Source organism: Coptis chinensis, chromosome 2, assembly GCF_015680905.1.
Source record: "Coptis chinensis isolate HL-2020 chromosome 2, ASM1568090v1, whole genome shotgun sequence".
In the NCBI taxonomy this organism is placed as follows: domain Eukaryota; kingdom Viridiplantae; phylum Streptophyta; class Magnoliopsida; order Ranunculales; family Ranunculaceae; genus Coptis; species Coptis chinensis.
Window position 1 is genome coordinate 64,654,179 of NC_141457.1, and position 3,634 is coordinate 64,657,812.

The 3,634-nt window shown below is 36.8% G+C and overlaps 1 long non-coding RNA gene across 1 annotated transcript; it reads left to right on the plus strand.

Annotated features, from left to right (window-relative positions):
- The first annotated feature begins 1,108 nt into the window (after positions 1-1,108).
- Positions 1,109-1,654, plus strand: LOC147517162 (uncharacterized). Its single transcript, XR_015213814.1, has 2 exons — positions 1,109-1,334; positions 1,437-1,654. It is a non-coding gene; the product is annotated as an uncharacterized LOC147517162 (long non-coding RNA).
- The last annotated feature ends 1,980 nt before the right edge of the window (positions 1,655-3,634 follow it).

A 3,634-nucleotide genomic window follows, 5' to 3' on the forward strand; every position in this document is an offset into this window, starting at 1 on the left:
GGAACTATGCTCGTATCCAAGGCCCAAAATATCGATATCGATGAATATATCGGTGTACCTAAAAACCTATATATATCGGATATATCCATTTTTTTTGTGACCAGTCCAAACTATTTAAAATATCGGAAATATCGGAAACATATCGAAAATATATCGGAAATATCGGATTTATATTAAAAAATGGTCAAATATTGGAAATATCGATTATATCGGCGATATAAAGTTTTATATCGGAAATTCCGATATATATCGGAAAAAAAGAGTTCAATATTCGGTGGATATATATCGAAAATATCGATATCGGTGTACCAATTTACCGAGATATATCAGATATATCGGCGATATTTTGGGCCTTCCTCGTAACGCTTGGACGTGACATGGTGCATGTGTCGACATAACATGAGCATTTCCAATTAAGAGTGGAATTCGAGCAAATTAAGTCAAGCTTCACTATGCGACTATGCTTGGCACATTTATTAAGCTGGCTTTGAAAAAAGCTTAAACTTGGCTCATATAATATATGAATGAACCTGAGCCAAGCCGAGCTCGAATAGCCATCAAACTCGTTTGTTACACGAACTATAATATAGGCTCAAGCTTGGCTTATTAAATGAACGAGTTCAAACTGAACCCAAGCCGCTAGGCTCAAATTCCACCCTTATCTCCAATACAGGAGTAAGCTACAAATGTTCTGAAGTGGCCTAAGCTTGCACAATAAATAAACCAGCATTGTTTCGTTATATTTGACATTGTGCGCCGCATGGAAATGAGTGGAAGAATTCTATCCAAACTTGCAAAGTACTCCTCAACCAGTAGGGCTGGAAATGGTACGGGATTCAACCCGAATCCGACCATATCCAAATCTATTTTAACGGATATGATTTCTATGTTTGTGACTAGAATCCGAACCATTTTAACAAGATTCATAATTTGATGCTTAAAAATTAATTTATATCGTACATTTATATATGAAAATCATTAAAATAGTGTATTTTTTTTTGTGTTTTTTAATAGATATGGATATCCGAAACCCGATGGATCCTAATATGGTAAAGGGGTTTGACCCGAAACCCAATCTGAACCCGCTCCATTTCCAGCCCTATCCACCAGTCCACCCTTCAAATGCCAAGCCGATTAGAGCCGTATGTCCAACCCAACAGAAGCCCACTAGGCACTAGATTTGATATCAACTTTTCATGGGTGTACTCGAAAGTAAAGCCGAAAAGCCCCATCTGACTCAGAACTCAGGAAAACAAGAGCTGAACTATTTACTTCTTCAGTATACATTACTTCTTAGTATCTGTGCTACAATCACGCTTCTCGAATCATTTCAGGTTTGATTTTTACCAACATCAATCGCTGTTCATCTTTTGAGTATTTCTATTTGAGGTATCATATATAACAATCTTTTAATGGTTTAATTATTTCGGGTCAAGAACAAGGAAAAATGACACCTCCACATAGAACACGTCCTATGACTGCGCTATTGGTGTTTATCAGTTTATGGGAGTCAATGTGGTTCTGGTATCAACTATCACTCCAGTGTATGATTTTGTATGCTTTCTTCCATACTGGGAGAGAAGGGTATGTTTCTTATTTTCATTTTGTACAACATACTTGATGATTTAATGACATTCTTCACTCTTCAGGTTTCTTTTGTAACGTTTCTTGTTGTAGTCTTTTACATGTGCATTCATTTCTGGAAATGTGGCTCATATTAAACATGGAATAAACTTTGTCTATTTGGAATTGTGTTTTGGTGTGGTCACACACAGAAGAGAAAAACATGTACTTGTATTCTGAGCCTCATTATTTGAGTTTTTCAGTCTAATTTGTAGACCAGCGTAGGGTTAAAGTTTTATTTATTTATCTGGTTTTAGTTACTCCACCTAGATCAAGTTTGGTCAAGTATTGGATATTAATTAGTTCACTAGGTTAATTGGTACCAAAAATATGCTACGTTGAAAGCATGTTGTATGACTTGTATCTGACTACAATTGTTAGTATTAGTGTTTGCCTTTTGGAATCAATTGTTAGTATTAGTGTTTGCCTTTTGGAATGGGACATTCTATATGTTCTATTTCTTTTTGATTGTTGAGAACTTAGGAGTTGTTTCCAAATGTGAATTCGTTTCATGGCATATCAGCACCATAATCGTCCTCATTGAGACTTTCTTTTGCTTATTTAATCAAGCAAAGGCCCCATGCATTGTGGTATCTGAACATTACTACTGACTTTACTGAGCTATATATGATCAATGTAACTAGTGTATTTAAACCTAAAACCTTAGGAGCTAGGTGTTTCAAGATAAAATGAGAACAGAATTTTGTGCAATAAAAGGTTAATGAAGACACTCCACACTAAGAGGGACCAGCCTCATCGTGGTGATTAGAGGATGCCTCTGATCGTTCACCTCTAATGTGACATGTTCCCTCCAAGTTGTATGATCAACAGGATCAATCGGCTAGATGCTATTCTCCTTATTTGGTTTACCTCTCTTTTCCCCCTGAGTCGGGTGATAGAGAATAGACCGAAGTCTTAACTTTTTGTTTCAGTATCTCACGCAAAAATAACGCTACTTTGGATGAGCGGCCAGTAAATAAAGATTGAACTTGATGCAAATAATATCAAGAAAATAAATGGTGATTTAGCTTTTGGGCCCAATTATAATTAGATAATTTGTGTTTGGTCACCAATTGATCGTTTATTAGACATTGGGCCAAAATTGACAGTGATCCGTCCATACTTTTTGAAATGGCTAATTTACCCTTTACATGTGTACTACACGTGATTAAAATGAACGGGCAGAGATCAATGTTATTTTGAGATCAACGGCCAGCACGACTTTATATCCCAACCGTTTAGTTGTAACACGTGTCGTAATCTCTCACTAACTATCCTATTAGCGGGAAAAACATTCAGTTAAGCGCTTGCTCACCCTAACATCTTTCATCTTCAGACAACACTCTCATTATCATCTTCAGACAACACTCTCTCATCATTCTCTAAACTCACTTTCTTCATATTTTCTTAAAATACCCAGACGAGCTTCTTAAAGTAACATATTTTGGAGTATCAGTCTGAATAAGCCCTTCAAGCCTCCAATATCCACAAACCAGTCTCCAATCCCAGCCACATCAAAACCAACAAACCCAATCAACCATGAAATAAGGAAATCACCTAGACTTACTGCAGCAATCCCAACAACACCAAAAGCAAAAAAAACAAAGGGTGGTTAAAGTCAGAAAATCACCTAGGCTTAACCATGTTCTTTCCAATACCCAAACAACACCAAAAGCTCCAAACCCAATCAATGTTCAGCTAAGAAAGTCACCAAGACTTCATCCTACACCAACAGTACCTATGAAAGCCAAGAAACTCTTGTTTGGGCATTTACCTAAAGTTGTCTCTAATGTTGAAGCTGAAGTTAGAGTGGAACCTCAACTTACTGCAGAGGATGTGATTAAAGATTGGACAACTGTGATTGATAGTGGTATGGCATTTGAGGAGTTGGTTGACAATGAAGTTGAAGATGGTGGAGCCAGTGAGGATGATGAAGTTGATATGTTTATACAAGTGGGAGTTGAGTATGGTCCTAGTATTAAGCTGACTACTGGTTATATTAGTGAACCTT